The following is a 23,849-nucleotide window of genomic DNA, read 5'->3' on the forward strand; positions in this document are numbered from 1 at the left end:
TGCAGTCTATTGCACCCAGTACCTCCGTGTAGTCTGCCACACAGTGGAAGAGACGCATATTGCTGGCCAACTCCTCCTGCATTCAGGAGAAGTATATGTGCTCATTGGAATGTGGTAACATGGCATCCAGGAACTGGTGGAGTACCCTGGATGCTGATGCCTGTGAGATCCCCATGATATCCCCAGTTGGCCTTTGGAAGGTGCCTGTGACTAGTATTCTCAAGCTTACACATACCTTCGTGTCCACTGGGATGGGTTCCCCTCTGTTACTTCTGGCTCTGAGGCGTAGCCAGCACAGCTCAAGAAGTTGCTGTATGATGTCCCTGTTCACCCTGTAATGCTCTACTATCTCCAGATCATGTAGCCCCTGGTAAGTTACCCTGAGTCTGGACACTCTTCTCCTCCTACGGTGCCTGAGATGGTTGTCAGCATCATCCTGCACACCACCGTCAGTCTCCAACACATGCTGGTGAATCAAAGTTATGGCGGCCCCTAACATGTACATATTAAAAGTTCCCCATCTGTATACACCAATGGTGCAGAGTGTCTGGGAATACACAAGTGTGTGTGTGGGGGGCTTTCACACACCTTATACTATTGTGCAATGGATGATGCTGGTGTAATTGGGTGTGTTTGTGCTATTCCAGCTGCAGGGTATCTTAATTATTGGTTTTACAGCAGGTACTGCTATTGTGGGGCCTTTGATGTTGACTTACGCTTGGCTGCCATGATTCATCTATTGCCCTTTACTTCAATTTTCAACCCGATTCCCCTCCCATTGTCAGGCATGCATCCAGCTGTGGCCTTTCTTGTTTTGTACTTTCACAACCCAGGATTGTGTTGGGAAATGTGTTATGTAGTTGATCTACTGCAAGTTTGTTTTGTTCTGCTGTGACAGTTCTCTTTTCTTTGCTGTATGGCACCTCCCCTTTCCTGTTCTGCAGGTAGCTGCTAGCAGCCTTGTTAGCTGTTGTCTATGGCCCACTGTGAGTTTCTAGGTGTTAATTACTCATTTGTACTCCAATTACCATACCATACTTCCCGTATCCTTCCTATTTCAGCTGTGGTGCACCCCGTGCACAGCTGTTTACCGGGTTTCATGTGTGTTTTCATCCACGTTCACATGAACTTTCAGTTACCTTGTGTGCTCTCAGCTAAGCAAAGCTATGGCTACTTCCACACCCCTATCCTGTGGCTTTGCTTAGCAACATGCAACACGGATTAGTAATGATCCAATGTGCTTACAGCTACAGTGGTGCGCCCCTCTCTTGATGTCATGTTTACCTCCAGGCCACTCCTCGGTGTTGTACTGCTACGCTGTGTGGTACATCCTTACACCAGTGAGGCGTTTGCGATTCAGTATTACTGGACTCATTTGCATGGCATTGACTGCTAATTCCTAGTTACCGCACGGAACACTGTCACAGACCCTTAGCAACCCTTGCGCCATGGTTGTGGTGTAGCATTTGTGCCATTGACTATTATGGGGATATCATGAATTGTATTACATTGCAGTTTTATGACATCTAAATATATTTTCCTTGTGATCCCATTTGCGCACAAATGCACTGCGGTTTTACTTTGTGTTATTGTAGCCATGACGTTAAATGTTATTTTTTATATGTTGTGCATGTTGTTTTATGCCATTGGCTATATATTTAGCCATTGGCATATATTAACATTACAATACGTAAGTTTGGTCCACTTTCATGGCTCCAATTTTATGTTTGGAAAAATGTAAACCGTTTTTTTGGTTTACATTTCTACATGCTTACGCTACTCCTGCACCACCTCATGAATCACTATATACCTTCATTTGCATGCTACACTGCTGTGAATGGGGTAATTAGCATACATGCACCGGGAGCTGCGCAGCTCTGCGGTACACTGGTAGTGCACGTGGAAACAGCTCGTACCTGAATCGTTCTGCAGCCATATTTGGTGCTAGATCGCCAATGCTACTCTGGCGCCTGGTGCAAGCTTCATGAATCCCGGGGAATGATATCTCACTCTTTCCTATGTTTTCAATATTAGGAATTATTCCAAAACTTATAGTCCATTGCAATAGGTAAGAAAATCCTAAAAATCCATTTTACTGCCTGAAATCATGGGCCAGATTCTGTAAAGTTTGTGGAATCCGATGCATTACACTGATATCAGCATGAAATCTGCTGATAAAATTGTAATATGTTAATGTATGACAAGAGACTTGGTGCACAATGGAGTATCACAATTATAATGGTGCACTAAAGAAATGTGCAAGTAATCTGTGATTAGTAAGAAATGGTTGTCCAATCACGTTACAGATTACCAAAGTTACGGAAAGATGATCACAATTCAAGAATCCTAATAGTTGTATAGAAATATCTATAAGTAAGGTTAAGGACAACTACAAAACGTAACTGACTCCATTATGATGATAAAAAAAAATAATAATGCCAACTATCCCAATGTAAGCCGCATGGCATTCATAACATGTATTAGCAGGAGTAGGCAAAGAAACATTTCAGACAACTACAGATATTTCCATATGTCATCTATTAACTTATAATACATGCATTAAAGCCGCAAGGCTATTTGCAATGTACTGTATATTTACATCATTCTTTACAGGAAACAAAGAAACAACTACAGATTCGTACATAATACATGTACCATTGAAATATATCCACTTGGATTTACAGATTACGGTGGAATCTATACATTTTCTAATAAAAAAATTAAAGGCAAAGGGCAATCATGGCCACATCACCATAACTAACAGTTGCTAACAATGGGTTTGAGCCTTGTGTGGGGAATACATCCAAGGAAAGTGGGAGCTAGAAAAGAAGATGTGGGTTATGGGTGAAGAATAGGGACACACAAGAGGGATGCTGGAATAGGAAAATCTGAGGGAAAGTCAGAGGGGTATGGGCAATGTTTTTTTTTTTTTGGAATAGGCCCTATTTTTTTTAATAAGAATAGAAAGAAAGGTAAATATAGGGAAAGAAGAGGTGAAGGTCATCACAGCAGGTATACCCATAGAGCACATAGCACAACACAAGACAGACAAAGGCTGAAAAAAGAGTAGGGACAGGTAAATTACATAGACAACGCACTGCACGACACAGACAATCGAAAGTTGTCAAACAGGGTTGGTATGCATACCAGCCACGGTGAAGTGTATATAAAAATATCCATCTATGCAATATCATGTATGACATTTCACAAACTGTGTGGCAGTCATACCTGGATGTGTATGATCGATGGTAGTTGTGTGTTCCAGGGTAATAAAGTAGGATCACAGTACACATTGGACAAATATACAGATATCCAATTAGTCCATCAGCAGTGCACAAGTAAGGCAAGTGACATCACAGATGAGCAAATGCAGGTTTCCCAATGGTAGATAACTGCAGAGGACAGAAACAAACCTACAAGCATGCATGTGAAAGGTAAACAACAACGCACAATGTCAAACAGAAGCACTGCGGAACAGAAACAAACACTGCTACATACACAAGTAGGTGAGCAGAATCAAAACAAACATGTAATGGAATATGTTTATGTTATGCACATATGTCACATCAAAGGCAACATATGTGTAATATATGTGTGTATCTCTGTCAGTGGCATAAATGAAATGTACATAAAATCAAGATCAATGCACACATATACACCAATGACATCTAATAACTTGTTCAAAACTGTAACAGTACAGCATAATAGATACAGCAGGTTGTGCACATGGGTGGGAAAAAACTACACTGAGTAACCCATAAGTATAATGAGGACAAGGCTGTATTGCAAGCAGTGTCCACCAACATGTGTGCACATGTCCTGCATTGTACAATGGGCATACATGTGGCACATATTCAATGTGTCAAATTAATAGTAGCTTTAACAAAGGCAAACCTAACTGAAAAAAAAAATAATATGGAATATAAGGGTAGGAGGGAGGTGGACAACCTGGGCCCACATCAGTGTAAAGCAGGAAATGGAAAGTTGACACAATTTTAAAGTATGTGCACAGCACACAGGGTGGTGCAGAAGCCACACAGACATACATTTAACCAAATGGAACATGTATGTCAAAAGGGCAGATGAATTTCTGATATCCACAGAACTGGACATGTATAAAACACACATACATAAGTAATAAGCAATCATGTCACATCGACATGCATAGGTAAGCAAGTTAAAAATTAAAAGTACATACACGTGTACAATGAATGAAATGTACTATGAAATAATGTGTTATCTGTTACATTGTGAATATATTAACATTACATTGCTGTTTGATACAGTCAGTAAAGGAGGACTGCACATAGACAGGATGTAATGCATATGATCCCACATGACATCGGTATTGCCAAACTGTGACACACAACACCATATCATGACAGTGGGACATCATGACAACTGTCATATAAAACCATGTGGAATGAAATGTCTATATGTTACACATATCTGATAAGGCAAAACAGAAATCCAAGGCATATGACATTGTTATTGATGAAGTATGGACAACATATGTTGTCTATCAGTATCTCTAGTAAGGTACATGTTTACTGGCTACTTCTTGCAGCAATATCTGAAGGTTAACTGCCACAATGCATGGACAGTTGCATATGTGTGGAAAATATGTGTTAATGTGTGTCATGCACACATTAAAATTAAAATAATTGTCACGTGATAATATCACATAAGCGTGACAGATAAATGGTTTGTATGCACAAGAGTGCATTTACAGTCTAATCAGTGAAATGTCAATCACCATGTTGGCAGCATAGCACAAGTGGAGTATACAGAAACTACTTACTGACCAGAGGGACCAGGCTGATGGGGATCAGACTCCCAAATGACCTCATGAGCTATCACCCTGAACGAATTCCATGTAGCCTGTGCCATATTCTCAAAGAAGGTCTCCATCATGTCACTCATCTGTGTTCAGAAGACATTGGTCATGACCTCCCTCATTTCCTCCCGAAAACTGTCTCTATCCTGGTCATGTCAATGTTTCCTTTGAAGTACAGGCATGATGTCTCAGGCAGGGGTGGGTCCAGGTGCCTCAGCAATGTTGTCATCATCATTGTCACTGTTATATTCAGAAGAATCTGGCAGCGGCCTCACACAAGCAACTTGTCATCTTTGAATTAGAGAACATCCATGGGTACAATGCTCTGTAAAGACTAATTGCAAAACACAACAGAAAAAAAACAAATATCTATTACACATAACAGTTCCATGAATATCATATCATAGCACAATATGATTATGATGACAAATTACACAGGGACTGAGATATGTTCATTATGGGCAGTTACTTATGGCCCTGTATGTAGTACTCCTAAAGAGGGCAACTATTTTTTTCTGAACAATTCTGAATGTTTAGACACAAACACACGCACACGCACACACACACATCATTAACTTTATAAAAATGTATGAATGCTCAAATCAACATATTGTACTGTCTGTATTCAATGATTTATATGAGCAGCACAACACATCATTGTTAAAATGAGGAGGAAGTGATTTGACAATACTGTGGACAATAAGCAAGCCATATAATAAACTTCTGGGACAGGCAGCATGATATTTGGCTGAACGCACATCAATATAATCAGCCCAACACTAAAAAAAAATGTGATATGTTCAATCAGCAGAACTGTTGGCATATGAAAATCTAATATTTCTGTAACTAACAGTACTGTATGTGTGCAATTGTATTCATTATCTACTAAAGCAAGCAGTCACAACAGTGGAAAAAAAACAAATTATGATATATGCTTGCTGATACTGAAATGTTGCAATCCAGTGGGTATCTGCCCAAGTATCAGTCAGGCTGTAACGTTGTGTTTAAAAAACACCTAAGGAGTTAGAGACAGATGCAATACTAATGTTGACCTGCATGGTGTGCTGAATATGAACTGCTGCAATTAAATGGGTATCTGCTAAAGTGTCAGTTAACTTAGCCAATAAATGTGTTTCTGTAAAACACACAAGGTGTCTGAGGCAGATGCAGTACGAATATTGTCCTGCAAGATGTGATGAATATGAACTGCTGCAATCAAAGGGGTATCTGCACAAATGTCGGTCAACAAGGGATATAACTGTGGAGATGCAACAACAATGATGAACTAAAGTGCATGCCACACAGCAGCAAACACCCATTCATTTGAAGAGGCAGAACTATGCATGACAAACCAATTATTGGAAAATACAACCAGACATTCAAGCATACCAAAACATATAGCATACCCACTAATCAAAGCACTTACACCTATATATAAAACAGCCACCTTAGAAATGTGTAATGGATAAGAAAACCAACTTTTACTTATGTTGTGCAGTATATATAAAAATGTGTGCTGAACAAATTGGTCAAAGAAACATAAAACATCAATATTGTTAGAATTTATCCACAGTTATAAGCATAGCTACTGTGTGATTATTTCACATACCTTACTGATGCATGGTGGGTATGGTGCATTCTAACCAATAAACATGTTAATATAAAAAATACAGATTTGAAAACAGGGGAAGATGCATTTCAGTTCCTAAAATAGGTATAAAAATCTGCATACTTCTTCCCCTTTGCTGATCCCCAAGCCTGAGCATCCACGCAATGCACATGGTGCTGTTCTGATCACACTACTTGTCACCTGAAACAAAAAATAGAATGTACAAAACACTAATTCATCATATAACACTCATACACATTTCTCAACACAGTTTGTAGACATATCTTTCAGAACACTAGATAAGTATAGTACATAACTTCTTTAAACACAAATTGAAGGCCATGGAATTCAAACCAGCAACCACAATCAATGTTCTAACTCGAACCCTGAGAACTACCTGCTTACCTAACATATCTTTACTGAAAAAAAAGATGTTTTGCAGTCAGTGAAAAAAAAATGATGTTATGTCCTCATCTGGATGGGGGATGATCTACTAATAATGCTCCTAGCTTAGGATTTTTAAGTATGAACATGTGCTGCTCATGTATCTAAACAGTTGGAAAGATGTATTCAGGTTATCACTGTGTTTAGATACAGTAACTGTAGTGCAGAGCATACATTCCTCAGGAAGTGTGAAAGTGTCATGTAGCATAAAGCTGTGAATAGAACCATACATGTTACTGTACATTAAGGACACAGAAAGGTATATTTGAGGATGGATCAATGTTAGTTCATCAAAAGACATCTCCATCAAACACCCCTCCATCGACACAAAACCATTGAAATTCACTTCTAAGAATCACTGAATTTTTCCCAGGGTGAGGAAGTAGTTGGACAACTCCACAACTTTGCCTTTTTCCCCACAGTAGTGCAATCTCAGAGTGGTATATATAGTTAAGGGATGTGAGGGGTGCAGCCCCCTACATTGAGGGTTGTGGGGGTAAACCCCCCACTTGGGTTGGTTTGATTTAGTGTGTTGTGTGTTCTGCTGTGCTACAGGACAATTGTTTCATTGCCCTGGGAAAAATTCCACAAATAGTGGAAGTGAATTTCGACGGTTTTGTGTCAATGGAGAGGTGTTTGATGGAAATGTCTTTTGATGAACTAATATAGAGCCAAGAGGACCACTGCATAGCAGTAGGAAAATACATACATATTCCCCGTTCTTCATTTCAAATGTTAGCCTACCCATCTCAGTTGCTCAAAACTTGAGGATGATGTAGTTCTACTACTGACTTCAATATTTCATGAGAAATCAGACCTTCATAACATTTTTACAAAGTATACAATATTACCCAAGAAATTGCTCAGGCAAACAACATGATTTAGCAAGATGTACTGCCCCTGCAGTTAAATAGCTGATGTTAACAGAATGTTACAGATTATGGATATATTCTTAGGAAGTGGACGAATATCTGAGTTAGTCACAACTTTACTCAGTGTAATATGCTTCTAAAAATACATGCTATGGGTATATTAAAGTAAGATAACAGTTTCAGATATATGTATTCTCTTTTTAGATTTGCACGCGTGGCACACTAAAATGTAGATATGATTGCCTCTTTCCTTATAAGCTGAGCTAGCAGTCAGCACACCATCATCATCATCATCCTCCCTTTTTCCATTTTCTACATGGGATCGAGGTGTCATGTTAACTGTCACCATCTCTCTTGATTCAATGCTGCACACCTGCCTTCTTTGACACTTATGCCTGACTGCCGCAGAGCTTCTCTCACACAGTCCATCCACCTCTTTGCTGGATGCCCTGGTTTCCTTTTACCTTTTTCCTGTCTGTCCCAAATCTTCCATCACCAGATTGTCTTCTGCTTTTCTTCACATGTCCAAACCACCATAATCTGTTTTCTTTGATCTTTTCTGCAATTGGAGCTACTTTGGCTTTGCTCTTATGTCCTCATTTCTACATCTGTCTCACAGTGTGCATCCTACCACCCATCTCAGGCACTTCATTTCCATCACCTCTAGCTTCCTCACTTCCTTTACGGCCTAGGTTTCCGTACCATACATCAGTACTGGTTGCACCACTGTTTTGTACACTTTAATTTTCAGCTTCTTTGGCTTTCTTCTCTCACACACTACACCTGACACTCTACACCAGTTGGCTACAGCTCCTCTGATTCTAGCTTTGACCTCTTCATTTGGACTTCCCTTCTCCTCAACCACCCCTCCCAGATATTTGAAGCTGTTAACCTGTTCCACTTTCTTTCCTTCTATCTAAAATCTCATCTTCTTCTGAATTCCCCAATTTGCTGCAGTTACTGCTGTCTTATCTGTACTTAGATTCATCCCATGTGCTTTCAGTTTTACATTCCTTTTCTCAATCCATTGCCGAAGTTGTTGCTCAGAGTCTGCCTGTAATACCATATCATCTGCATGCAGCAACTTTATTGATCTGTCCCCTACAACCTGTTTGCTAATGTAATCCGTTACCAGTATGAGCAGTAGTGAGTTCAGAACTGAACCTGGTGCACACTCAATCCCACTGGGGACCCTTCAACACTGTTCATGCTTGAGCCATTGTATCCCTGCAGCTTGCACTAATTCTACCAATGCTTCTGTGGTACTGCTCAAATCAGCTTTCTTGGGACCTTGTCATATGCTTTCTACAAATCTAGGAATGCCCAGTTATACTCTTCCCTCATGTCTAGCTTGTTCTCAACTATGTGACTCACTCAAACATTGCGTCGGTTGTGCTGCATCCGGATCTGAATCCATACTACTCATTTCCCATCTTACTTTCTACTGCTCTGCATATCCATTTATCAAGCCACCTTTCCAGAATTTTCATGCAATTTGACAAGAGTTTAATACCTCTGTACTGTCCACATTTGAGACTATTAAACAAATGGGTACTGGTATCCAAACACTGTTGTTAAACAGCTGATGTTATCAGAGCATTATGGGTTACAGCCATAGTCATAACAATTTGAAGACTATATCAAATTGCCATTGCCATTACCAACATAAACATTAATACAACATATTGCAATATGATTGTTCCATAAAATGCGATGGGTGAAGTTAACAATGGTAACAGGTACAGATATATGTTTCCCCTACTTGGTTTGAAACCCACAACACACCACAATTTAGACATGTGGGAGAGTTGCTTTACAGACCAAGCTAACATTCAACAAGGGCTATCACTGCAGAAAACAGGTAATGCAGGTGTTTCTTAGAAATCCTGTGGTAAATGGATAAATATGGAAAACCCATACAAGTTTTGGACCTTTCATACTAAAGAAACAACAGTAATCAACACATAACTAAAGACATATGTGCAAGCGATGAGACAGACATTACTTTTTAAAGTAAATAAAAGTGCCTGTGCAATTATAAAAACTAAAAAATAGCAAAGATTCTCAAAAACTGCACATGCAAATAATGTTAAATGCTTTCATTCATTTAACAAAACAAACTTCATCAGAACAAGATGACAACGTAAAAACACATCTTAATATACATTAAAAATGTCAGCGAACAATCCAATAGAAACATGCAATCAATAAAAAAGTAATAAATTAATAATAAATGTTAATAAAACAATTTGTATTTAAGGAGACACAATGTTAATTAAATCATTTAAGCCAGGGGCTAAATCAGCCCTTAAAGCTATCTGCCATTTGAGTTCCTTACTTTCTAAAACTGTTAAACTGATCAATAAATAAACTGGCATCAACATAATCCAACACTAAAAAAGAAAGCTTCTTGAAATTACAACATTCACTTGCATGTTTAGCAAGAGCATAGCAGCACAGTGTTCATAAATCCTTTCGCATAGAACTCTTAATAGTTTTGCCAATATAAAAACATTTACAACTGGAACAGGAGGCAAAATAAATCACCCCAATGTTTTTACAATAAAATCTTTTCTTGCTCCATATTGTCTTGTCCAAGTGTTAGAAATAAAAACTCTGAACAGAATTAATGAACCCGCATTCTTTGCAATTATAACAAGGATAAGTGCCAAAAGGACCTCTAACACTAACCATTTTTGGTAAATCTCCAAATTCCAACAGATGCTCAATGTTTGCTGTTTATATATATATATATATATATATATATATATATATATATATATATATATATATATATATATATATAAAGAGGGTGATCACCTATAACCCATGCAAGTTCACCATTTCCCAAAATAACATTTAGATTTTTCTGAAAAATCCTTGTAATTCCTAATGAATAAATACTAACAGGAATTGGAATGGCATAATTATTATTAACCCTATCAATACTGGTAGTCTTTATTTTAGGGGACACATCCATTCAGTGAAATAGGGGGAAATTCTGTAGACCTTTTACTAAAAATTTCATACCTAACTTTATTTAAAATAGTGTCAGGGTAAGCTGTATTTCTAACCATGCTAAGCAGAAAGGCAGTTTCTCTAAAAAAATGTTAATCTATACTAATAAGTCTACTCAAGCATATAACCTGTCCAAGAACAATGTTATTTTTTATGAACTGAGGATGCATACTTCTATAGTGTAAGTAATTATTACAAAATGTTTCTTTCCTGTAAATAGTGCTATTTTTTAACTGAGGAATGCATAGTAATATTCAAATCTAAAAAATTAAGTGAAGTGCCAATACTACTAAGACTGAAAACCAAGCAATTTCCCTTGTGATTAATATCAGCCAGAAGTAGGGCAAAGTCCTCCCAAGTCCCAGTCCATAGAAAAAAACAAAACATCAATGTATCGCCTATATAAAGATACATATTTGAACAACTCAAGCTTAGACAAGACAGTAGCTTCAGAACAACAGAGAACAAGGGTTGTAAAAGCAATATTAGTTACATCTAAATCCAAAAGAAGACAAATGGTGTTAATTTTTATCTGATCTTAGTCAGTATAATGATGTAAAAAAATTCTTAACAAAAGAAAAACCTAAACTCTAATTAATGGTAACATCTAAAGAAACTATATCAGCTGTCACCAAAAGTCTCCTTAGCAGAGAGATATATTTATTTAATAAATCAAAAAAAAAAACATGAATCTTTAGGGTAATATTGTCTGACAGGTGAGGGGATTCAGCAAGCTGTTTAAATAAAAAGCTAGAGTAACTGTATTACTGTGCTTTGCAGAAACAATGGATCTAAAGTGAGGATTACAACTATTCTTGTGTACGTGGGGACCCCAAAAAGGGTCCCCAATTGTGGATCCTCAACTGAAAAAAATAAAGGTTAAATCAATATACCCTTGATTAAGCAACTCCAACAAAACATTCTCAATAGCCAAAAAAAACTCTTCTTACAAAATCTTTGCTGATCAAGGAATAATTCTACTTGTCCCCTAACAATTGAAGCATAGTTGATTTATAATAAGAATTGTTCATAACAATCAAACCATTCCCTTTGTCAACTTTCATAAAATGATAATCCTTATAATTTCTAAGAAACATCAAGGCATCAAATTCTTCCTTGCTGAAATTGTGAAATTTTATTTAATTGCCTTTGAATTAATAAGAGCCCAGATGTCTCATTAACATAAATCAGAAAAAAAAATTCAGAGTTGACAAAATTTTTGGAGTGATGTGACTTGGTTTTCTAAAAGGCAAATCAGACGCAAAGCTCATCCCATCACAAATACATTTTAAATTTAACTTTCTAATATACAGTTTCAAATCAATAACCATATCAATTATACTAGTTCTATTAGATGGAATGAAAGAAAAGCCTTTCTCTAAAACAAATATCTGTTTGGAACTCAAAACCAAATCATTTAAATTATAAACTTTACACAGTGGAACTGCCCCTTCTCATTCTCCTGGGGCTATGAATCCTGCCTCCTGTCCCCCTCCCCTCACACTGTTGCTGGGGGAGCGTTGACAGAAAGAGGAAGCCCCCATAGAAACATTAATATCAGAGGAAACATTTTCAACAGTTGATAAAGTACTAACATCATTACTCAAAGTTTGAAACTCAGAAATATCAGCACAATTCACAGGAGGACCTGATGTAACATTTACTCAATTAATAGAATTAGATATTGTCCCCGAGTCTTTAAGAACAAAAGCTTGATTGTTAGCCTAGGCTGCAGAGTCTCTCTGCCATTTATTTTGCACTTTTGACTAATCACTGTGGCACTATATCTCTGAGTTTTTGCACCCAAACTGTTATGTAAAGAATTATAAGAAAAAAAATGATGGTCATTCAAAACTAAACTATTTAATTCTAAAACCTGGGCCCTCAAAAAATGTCTTTCTCTTCAAAAAATTAATAAGTAAATTCAAACTTCAATGCCTATATTATTATATAAAGAAACCAGTTTGTTATGAATCCATTCCTTAGTAAAGATTCCATTGGGAAACCGATAGCATCTCAATACCATAGGAACCTGTTTAAGTTCAACCCAGGTTTTCAAATAAAAAATATCATAATCAAGAGAAAACAACTTGAACAGTTTCTTTTCTAGTTTGTAAATGTTACATGTAAAGTTACTTAGGCTGCTTGATTGGGAGTCACCAATAACAGTGGATAGCTGCGAAGATTACACTCCAACAAATGGATTAACTAATGGTATATTGATAAAGTCATCTTTCCAACTGTTACTTTCACCTTCCACTAACATAGAATCACTTCTTGTAGGTAAAAGATCGCTAATCACAACGTTGCTGCCTACAGAAGTAGTACCTGCCCCAATGGATCCGCTGCTTATTTCAAACTTTTTTAAAAGTGTTAGTGCTTTCCCAATATCTGATGAAATAGTCTGTGTGATAGTAAGATGCTCATCAGGAAAACTATACACAGTCACATTAGTCATCTGGTTCACTGCAATCCAGCAGAGAAATAGGAAAGTGATTTAGAAACCCCACTATTGATAGAACTATTGGCAGCCATCGGGAAAAAGAAGTTCAAAGCAAAAACAAAAACTAACAAAATGTTAAAAAATTAAACAGCAAAGGCACACTGAAAAACTATAAAAACCAAAAATTACGAAGATTTTTAAAAACTGCACATCCAAATAAAAACGTTAAGTACTTTCATTCGTTTAATACAACAAACTTCATCAGACCAAGATGACAACATCAAAAACACATCTTAATATACATTAAAAATGTCAATGAACAATCCAGTAGAAACATGCAATCAATAAAAAAATTTAACAAATTAATAATAAATGTTAATAAATCAGTTTGTATTTAAGGATACATGTAATGTTAAGTGAACCATATAAGCCAGGGGCTAAATCAACCCTTAAGGCTATCTGCCATTTAAGTTCTTTAATTTATAAAACTGTGTTAAACTGATCCATAAATAAATTGGGATCAACATAATCCAACACTAAAGAATATTTTTTTTGAGATTACAACATTCACTAGCATGTTTAGGTAGGAAATTGGCAAAATCTTTCCTTCTAATAGCAACACAATGTTATTAAAATCTTTTGCATAAAGCACTAACAGTTTTGCCAATATAAAAAAAATCAGAACTGGAGCAGGAGGTAAGATAAATCACCCCAATGTTTTTACAATTAAATATTTTCATGCTTCATATTTTCTTTTCCAAATGCAACAAAGGTTTGGAATCAGACCAGAGTGCACGGAATCCCTAGTTATCCTACACTAAATACTGAAATACTTGATCTACCTTCAAAGTGACTTCTGGAAGCACATCTACAGCAGGTGCACTAATGTCTTTCTTCTGCGTGATACACTGTCTGCAAAGAGTTTCCACAAACTTTATGGAATACAGCCCCATATGTTTCTACCTTACTTGAATTTGGGAGTAGAACCATATCCAGTGCACATCGTTTGCTTCTTCCCCTAAGCAGTGCCAGTATTATGCATCTTTTATCCATCCCCTTTTGAACATTTAAGGTGGTATAAGCTACCACTTATATAACAGTTTAGACATAGAGAAGCTTGCCAAATGGGTCCAATCCTTGTGCATTAACTGCTCCATACCAAAGACCCATTCGTCATATGACACCGGATTCTGAAGTATTTTATTCCATCTCTTCCACAATCTCTCCTTTGGAATTTTGAGCCTGTTTTGCTGTTGCCCATCATTAAGGCCACCAAATCAGTCTGCATACTAGCCTCCATCCTGCTGAGGGATGTACTAATGATGGATCTTAATTGCAAATATTACCACGGCCCTATGACTAACTTAGGGACTTTCTGATTAATACTGGCCAGAGGGATTATAAGGCCAAAATGTGCATCCCGTTTATCTTTAATGTAGACTTAGCAAGGCTCCAACCAATTCTTCCACCTGCATCAGTATCCTGTGTTATAATTATAGATTTATTCCATAAAAAGAGCCAAAGTGAGAGCTTTGGATTGTTGGTCATTGTAGCAAGAAATTTCATTTCAGACCATAATTACAACACCACCCACCCCTCGGGTCCCATATCTTGTAGAAGGGTGTACTTGTTCTTATGTCCTGTTCCATGATCCTTACAGTAATTTCAGGAATTTCAGGAATTAACCAAACTGATTTGAAGAGTTGTCTAGCTTTTGTATAGAACCATCTCACAACTGCAACCCCATAACTTTGAAAGCCTGGGACACCAAATTTCCCATACTTGTTTTCCATATACAGCTTCTTTATACAAACCAGAGACTATTATTCTGCAGAAAATCACTCACTGTTTTTTTGTATCTTGTGAATATGATGGGAAAAGGTAAGCTGTGGAAGATGCCTTAATAGATAATGGATATTGGGCAGTCTACCCATTTTAATGACCTGGATCATATTTAAGAAATGCAGATTCATCTTCTGCCATTTCAAAATATTGTTTCTAACTTCTTTAATGATAATGTATAAAAACTTACTCCTGTAAATAAAGTAGGAAGAAAAGTCGTACTCTTTAAGAATTTACCAGAGAAATGACTACTATACACTATCAAAGGCTTTTTTAAAGGTAGTTAAAGTGTTGGATTTTACATGACTTTGCCTATGATACTCATGTATAATGAGCCAAAGTCTAACTACATCTGATACTCCTTTCCTGATCTTTATAAAGCCTATCTATAAGGAGAGGCAGAATTGTTTTGAATGTTTCAGGTAGGATTTTAGCAAAGATGTTGATAGATTCATAGGTTGGTACTAGGCTATCTTCCCTAGGGCCTATACAAGCCTAGCCAAAACAATTCTCTGGCTATTTCTTCCCACAGTATTTACTTCTCTGGACCGCTGTCTAGCAGGGCGACTGACGTGATCCCTGGGTGAATTTTCTATCTCCCATCCAATCATCAAGGTTCCTTTTGAAAAGGGCCAAAGAGGTACTCTGCTTGACATGTATGGGCAGTCTATTCCAGAGTCTGGGGAGTCTCTGGGTCAGGTACCTATCCCTCCAGCATGTTAAGTGGAGCATGTCCAACAGCTCTGGGTTTGACATGACCTTGTATGTTAAGCAGAGATCACCTCTGAGTAGATATGTGACAGAGTATAGCTGGAGTTTTTTTAAATGGTCAGCATAGGGCATCTGCTTTAGGCATGTGATTCTTTTAGTGAGGTATTTCTGTGGCCTTTCTAGTTGTTGCAGATGTCTTGAGAGGTACATACCAAATGGGGCATTGTATTCTATAATGGGTCTAATGAGGGATGAGTACAGTGGGACAATGACCTCCTTTTTTCTGGATGAAAAGCCCTTCGTGATGAGGTGTGCCACATAGAAGGATTTCCTGACTGTTGTGGTGATGTGGTTATCGAAGGTGAGACCACTCTCCACCTGTGTTCTTAAGTCTCTTATCACACTTTTGGTGTTTAGTTTACTGCCAACTATGTGGTAATTCATGGGTACATGTTTTTTCCCCCAAAGGGGATAACTATACATTTCTTGGCATTGAGCTTGAGCCCATAGCTCTGGAACCAAGCATCTATTTCTGTAAGACCCTTTTGTAGAATATCCACATCATGTCGGGATTCAATAATGGCTCCCAGTTTGCAGTCATCTGCAAACTTTGTTAGCCAGAGTCCCTTAGTGTTGGCCTGTACTTCAGAGAAGTAGATGCCAAACAAGAGCGGTCCCAGGACTGAACCCTGAGGTACTCCACTTGTTACTTGTCTGGAGCTGGATATGGAGTCGGCTACTTTTACCGTGTGGGTTCTGTCAGTAAGTCAGTTGGCAACCCATCGAGTGACAGAGGGATTAATGCCCAGCTTAGTAAGTTGAGTGAGGGATGGTGTTGAAGGCCTTGGTGAGGTCCAGATAGTCTGTGTGGAACACCTTACCCATGTCCATGGCTCTGGAGACTGATTTGAAGAAGTCAATCAGGTTCAGGAGAGAAGATTGGCCCTTCACGAACCCAAACTGTGTGGGGTCCAGTGTTTGAAGGTTGCCAATGTCTTTGCTTATAAGTTCCATGATAATACTTTCCATGGCCTTGCAGATCAGGCTCATCAGACTGATGGGGCAGTAGTTCCTGGGATCCAAGGTGGAACCCACCTTGTGGAGTGGGATAACTGTAGCATTTTGCAATAATGAGATCTGCTTTAGTTTTCTGTATACTGAGGATATTTACCAGGCTTAGGAATCATAATAACTTTGGCTTTTAATATTTCTTTGGTGAAACTCCCTTCCTGCAGAGCACATTGATACACAGACCTCCCATCCGTTCCAAATTACTCGGTTTTTACCAGGTTTTGGGGTCCAAATGAAGGGGTGCCACGATTCCCAAGTGGCACCCCTTCATTTCCAATTTTTCTTTGCTTTTTAAAAAATTTTGCGCTGTCGGAGCTGACGTCATCATGTGCGCAATGACGTCAGTGCTGTCAGGTTACCAGCCAGTCAGAATTGAGCTCAAGGAGCTCGCATCATCATTTCCGGCTGGCTGAATTAAGTTAACGGCGGGAATTGCAAGCTGCTGGGCCGCAAAGCTGATACAGCAGTTCGCCGAGCCGGGATTAATGGCAGCAACATGGGGAACAGAAGAAGGCCGAGCCGACCAACCGACCAATCGGGATTAATGGCAGCAATATGGGGAACAGAAGAGGGCTGAGCCGACTGAGCAGTAACAGAGAAATAACTACTCAGGGTAAGGAACGACATGTGTGTGTGTGTGTGTGTGTGTGTGTGTGTGTGTGTGTGTAGAATAAGGAATGGTGCTACTATTTTACGGGTCCTTGATTGTTCCTGGTTATTTCTGGATTTGACCCCGATTGGTTGAGAGCTATGCAATACCTCTCAACTGTACATATTTCTGCAGAATGTCCAGATTTTTTCCTCATATTTGTGTTCCTTTTTCCATTAAGTTCTGTTTTTTTTTTTTCTGGCAAATTAGTGTCCGGCAAATCATTAAAGAATGAAGTTAGAAAATAATGATAGGCATTTCAGTTTCAGACTTCATACCCTTCAGAAAATGCAAGCTAATGCAAAACCTGTTATTCTATCAACTTTCTAACTTTGTAGGATCAATATTTGAAAATTGCCCCTATTTTTGGGCCTTTGTCCCACTTTTATTTATGGTTCTGCACAGATTTCATGTTCTAAGAGGTTGAGAGGTATGCGAGTCATAACATGTAAAGCAAATAAAAAGTAGACTCACTTCACGAGCAGTTGATGGTTTTCTGATATTTACATCCCTGTTACTCGAATTCCACATGGAAAATGAACTGTGAAAATATTATAAAATACCTAAGAACTGTCTGTTAAAAATGGACTTACTCGTACGTACCCCATCAGACTACTGATGATTAAAACTGACTGTGGGATCATTCCTGCTTCTCATTTTTTTACATGCTATGACTTTAACCCCTTGATATAGCTTTTTTCTTCCCAATTTACTGATTTTCTACATATGGATAGACTTGTTTAAAGGCCCATATATTACTGAATTAGTATATAAAACCTATACAAAAATAACGCAAGCGAAGATCTATTCTAAAAACAAGTAATCCCCTTCTTCGTGACTCTGCAATCATTTTAAAAGGTCGGCGCTATGATTTGTAACACTCAGAGGTTGGGCAGTATAACATTGTGTGTGTGTGTGTGTGTGAAAATGCCCCCATATAATACACTTGGTGGCTAGAGGTATTCAGGCTCAAACCCTGTACCTTTAGTACAGGGTAAAAAGAGCCTACTATCCCTAGCCACCACCATTTCTGAGTGAGTTGAGAGCTATGATGAGAAGTGAGAACATTTGTTTTCTCTAACAGTTGAAAGTTATGTTCTGAGCTTTGTCCAGAAGATTTTTTTTTGTACTAAGAGTTGAGAGAGCTATGATGAGAAGTAAGAACATTTTTTTTGTGCTAAGAGTTTAGAGCTATGATAAGAAGTGAGCACAGAATTTGTATTCCCCTATTATTGTTTTTGTGCTAACAGTTCAGAGATATGGTGAGTGAGAAGTGAGAACTGAATTTGTATTCCCCCATTATTGGCTTTGTTGTTTGTCCATGTTTTTTGTGTTGAGGTTAAGAGCTATGTTGAGAAGTGAGAAATGAATTCACTAAATGATGGCTATTAAGTTTCAGTCTTCCTATTTTTCAGACAGCTGCTGATTTGGGATGGAGGTATGTTGTTCTGAATGTAGTGCATAGAGTCCTTGGCTCAAAACCTGCCAGTGAAATGCATGATGGTAGCACAACATTTTATTCTAGCAACTTTACAAAATTATACAAGCAATGTTTAAAATGTGTCCCTGGTTTTTGACCTTTTGTCCCCCCCCCCCACAAAAAAAATGAAATTGAAAATAAGTGCGAGACTCTGTGCAAGATGCCTATGGCTTACACTACTGTCATTCTATTTATAGTGTGGGTGTGGAAGCAGACTTTTATGATGGAAAAGTTCTGAATTGGGCAATTTTCTCATTATTGGTTCATGTGTTTTGTTTCATTGCCTACAGTACAGATTACTGATAAAATGTTCAAACAATAAATTTAAAATGCACTCTAACATGTGTGTTGTATTATACAAGGAATATAATTTATAAAGTCAGGAAGGTGTATAAAGAAAAGAACACATGTATGTTTCTTGTTTTGTGTGCAAGGGGCCAATGATTTGAAAACAGCCCAAAGGTAATCTTTATCCACCACTGGCCAGATGCATTTTCTTTGGATGTGGTGTGGGTTTCAGTGCTGTTTCAATGAATGTGAGTTTCAAGGGCAAAGTTTAATGTCAAGCCTATTTTCATTGTGAGACAGTATTGCTTTGTTTACCAGATGGTGTCTTTTAGTGTTTCTGCATTGTTGTGCTGTAAAATGTAAAAATAAAATTCAAATCATTGTAGAAGTAAAGCAGTATGCATACATTAGTGTTTATGGTAAATGGGGCAAAATAGCCAGGTAACAGGACACTGGAATGGCTGCAGGGGGACTCTGGTGCCATGTTTTGGTTGTCTGTTCTTCAATTTGCGTTTGAAAGTTGGTATCCCACAATTCCATTGGAGTGGGTGGGGTTACATAATTATGTATGCAAATTAGATGTTAATCAGCATACAGATTTGTACCTATTTTTCATGGGCCTTGTCCAGATTTTTGATATTTCCAGGTTGAGAGGTATGATGATGCACCCTTAATAGCACAGGGCATAACTGTACTTGGAAAGTCTTAAAGACATCAATAGTAAACCTCCCTAAGCCCGTGGCTTTCCCTGCTGTTAAGGCATCACTAGCCTACTGCACCTTTAGTAGTCTCTGTCCAGAGTTCTTGCAATAAGAGGTTGAGAGGTCCTTTGCTGCACCCAATGCATACCCTCCCAGAAATATGCATACAAGGCATGTACAGAGAATCAGAACCATAGAGACCCCCTTCCCAACCAGTCAGCAGAGGATGGCACTAGCATATATTTGTATTATGTTAATGCATTTATTTCTTTACATATTCAGATTCAGCCACTGAACCTGAAACTGTATGTAGAGATATACAGTGTGGTAACAGAAAAAAGGAGTAGTTCTCTGCACCAGTGTAGATGTTGATGGAATGCAAATTAGTGCTGTGGATTTTAATGTCAAAGGAAAAGTATGGAACTTGCAGGATGGGTTAGGAATATTGAGTTACACAGCAGAGTGATTTTTCTTCTTTTTTACACTATCACTATTATCATCACAATAAGCTATTTTTTTAAGTAAAGTGAAGTGCTGTGCAATACATTGAGCTTAAACTCCATTACAGCTTACTAGTGCATTAAAATATATCCAGCATATTGTTATGGCTTTGTTGCAAACCTAACTGCTGCTTTCTTCACCTGATAAATATGCTGTATTATATGGGTAACTTGCATTTACATTTCACTGATCCTGCTCTCATAGTGTCGGAAGAGACATTAATATGCCTGCTGATATTCCTTGAGCAGCTGGCAGTCACCGACAACTTAATCATAATCAAAATTATGTTAGCAACACTTTCTGCAGTTACTGTTTCTTCTTTCAATATTGTTTGATGTTTTCTAACAAAATGAATATAACTCCTTTAAATGCTCAGAGGTGTATATTTTCCCTCTTCTCGTGGTAGCTTATGTGTTTCTTCACATTTCATTAAAAAAGAGTGAAAATATTGATGAATGCGATGCTGCAGAGAATGCTGTTTTTTTCTAGGTTTGGTATCTCCTTTATACACTTTTCAGATGCTACTTGCATTTTTTTTTTGTGCTCAATAAACGGAGTTACAGCAATGTGTTACCTTTTTAGAAGCATTTGTGTTTAAATGTTTATGTATCTAGTAGCTCACTGGAGCACTCAAGTCAACAATGCAAGATTTAGGTCATATACATGACCTCTGTGTTTCATTTACTCATTAGGATAGCAAGGAATATTTCTTCTGACCAATGGTAATTTCATTTATGCAAATGATGCTGGACTGTGCATATATGTGTGTGCATTGGGAGGGGGCAGGTGTTAGGGGTTATGTCAGAAAAGTCAACAATTTAGCCCGTCATTGTTGTGCTACTGAGTTTGTGCCTGAATCTGACAACCTGACTTTCTCTTTAAAATTCTGCATCTCTACATGACAATAAAAATACCTTCTGATTGTATAACATGAAGCAATACAAATATCTTTTCTCACAGAAGGTTTGCACGAAAAAAAAAGGAAGAAAAGAGGTGTGGCAGAAAATTTGCATTTGAGAGCGTGGGAACTTCTGCAGTTCAAGTGCAATGTAGAATGTGAGGTCATTAGTTACTTGCTAGAGGGAAAATGAATTTTTAAAACTCCATTTGGAAAACAGATTGCAGGTCTTGATCACCAATTGTGGCTGAATGGAACACAATTTCTGAAGAGGCCTCAACAAAAGCTAAGGGAAAGGGGAAAAAAGAAAGAAAAAGCAAAGCTAAAATGGTATTCTAGTTCAGTAGTTCAATATGACTACAAAAGACTTCGAATTCCACTTCCTAGCAGTTTTTACATTTATTACACTTACCATGTTTTTTGTCTCCAGTTTTTGTTACATGGTCATCTTTCAGATTAATAAAGACACTTTATAGCACTCCTCTCTGAATGTAGATTCCATTATCTTTATTGGCGACTTAAATTTCCAGTGCTACAAAATGTTGTAGCATTTTAAAATCATACTGCAACGTTCGGTATGTATTAATTATCCATGAAAGTATTTATATATATATATATAACAGATCCTTGAAGAAATGACAAAACAAGATGTGAGCAGAACACCAGAACATTAAGCCATGAATACAAAAGCAGAATTAACATATGAGAGACCAAGGGCAATGGTGCCAATAATTCATGATTTTACAAAGAATAAAGTAACAGCAGTTGCATACAAGATAATGAAGGAACAAAGCATATATTCATCTCAGTTTAAACCTGCACCAAATGGGTAACCATTACTTGAAACCTCTCAGTGGAAGGAGAGAAAAATTGCAACTTAAATGTATAATAGCTGTATGAGTTTCAGACCTGTAACTACCAGTATAATACAACACATCCATTTTAGGGAGGGTACATACATTATCAGGGAAGAGATCAATGAGATGCAATGGTGAGAGGAGCTTGGGAATACACCTTAATATAGAAACCGAAGACAGCATGCAGTAACATGAAAGTAACTCAGCAAATCGCAAAACTCCTTTAGTTTTTCAGACAGGGTGCCACTATAGAAAAATCAAGTCCGTCAGTTGTCTTTATTATAAGTGATATGATCTATAACCTCTTTATTTTTACAGTCATCTGTAATACATGAAATATAAGGCTTTGTTTGTGACACAGCTTCAAAACTGTTTAAAAAACAGTAACCAATTAAATACAATGGTAAAATGGAGGATTATAAATGTAAAAAGAGTACAGGGTAGAAACGACAAATTACAAATTACAACCAGGTTCCTAGCCCTGTGACGAAGATAGAGAGCATAACCCAGTCAAAAGAAGTTTGATTAGTGCATCTGGTGTTGCACAGGCCAGAGCGAAGATACCCCTGAACAAATTGTTGACACCAGGTCACCTCTCCTGATTGGGGGGAGGAGTGTGGCCTGCTTCACTACTGAGTCCACAGGAGTACTCAAGAATAGCATAATGTAGGTAACATGTGGCTACATGTTATACATAAGTCACAAGATGTGCATATGTGTGTGAGCATGCATGGGCCTTCCTATAACAGAAGCATCTATGTTATCTGTTAGCCACAGTGGGAAGGAATTAGGTACTTGGGAAGTGGGATACCTCCATGAGCGTATGATAACCTAGTCCCTAATACTAGACACCTGCCCCTAGTGAGAATGATTGGACTCATGCATCTTTTGTCCCAAGCAGGAAACAGATAGGTCATGAGGCTCCTGATATAATAAGGGAATGAATGGGTATGGCCTTTGCCTTGCAGAAAGAAGGAACTGGACAACTAGGTGCCAAGCTTTGACTTATGAAATCTTTGAAGACATGTTTTTTCTGGAGCTGAAGACTTGTCTGCCTGAGTAAGTGTCTACAGAGACCTTATTATTTAAAATGTTTACTGTTTTTGAAGATTTTCTTTAAAATGGCAGTGTTTTCAGGCTTTATAATAGACGTTTAATATTTACATGAGTGCAAACAAAAGTGTGATCACTAAATAAACTGAAAGAGAAACAATGATAATCAAATCTAGTTCTTATGAGGCAGAGATTCAGTCCCTGCACCTAGACAATTCTATCACACACATACATGCACAAAATAAGCATGTGTGAGTGTATGTGTATGCATGTGCATCTTTGCTTAAGTGTATGTGCATATGTCTGTATGTATGCATGTGTGCATGCACGTGCATGTGTGTGTGACTCATAGTGATTCCTGAGTCATGGAAGCACACTGCTAACTGCAGAAGAAGAGGCAGTGTCAGAGAATGTCACTCAGGCAAGTAGGCCAATAGTGTCTATAGCATTTAATAGGCAGCAGTTGTGTTTAGAGATTTGTTAGAGACCATTACCTGGTCTTCACAGATTTTGTGCAAAGACAGAGTGCAGATTTGAGAAGAGGCAGAAATAATGCTTAAAGCTGAGAAAACTGA

The sequence above is a fragment of the Protopterus annectens genome, chromosome 3.part0 (genome assembly GCF_019279795.1).
Source record: "Protopterus annectens isolate FY-2018-M chromosome 3.part0, PAN1.0, whole genome shotgun sequence".
Lineage (NCBI taxonomy): Eukaryota > Metazoa > Chordata > Ceratodontiformes > Protopteridae > Protopterus > Protopterus annectens.